Below are 333 nucleotides of genomic sequence, written 5' to 3' on the forward strand. Positions count from 1 at the left end.
AACTGAACTCTGACCCAACCCAACAAGATGTAGTTCCTAAAATTAGCCAAAATCTAAAAAAGAAGAGGACCAATATTGACCAAAACAACCTACAACACATTGAAAAACAACCGCATAATTGGGAATTCGTAAGCATGATCTATAACAAATACCAGATAATATCCCAAGAGATGAATGTGAGGAAAAACAAGAACACAAAGGTCAGTCTTTTCTCAGTGATGGCGAGAAGCACCGCACACCGGAAAGGTAAGCGAATTACATAGATGAGGACGGCTCAGGGTCAAAATATGGAGAGTGGGCAAAAAACATTTTAAAAGAGTAATGTTCAAAATA

This window comes from Brassica oleracea, chromosome C2, assembly GCF_000695525.1.
Source record: "Brassica oleracea var. oleracea cultivar TO1000 chromosome C2, BOL, whole genome shotgun sequence".
Classification (NCBI taxonomy): Eukaryota; Viridiplantae; Streptophyta; class Magnoliopsida; order Brassicales; family Brassicaceae; genus Brassica; species Brassica oleracea.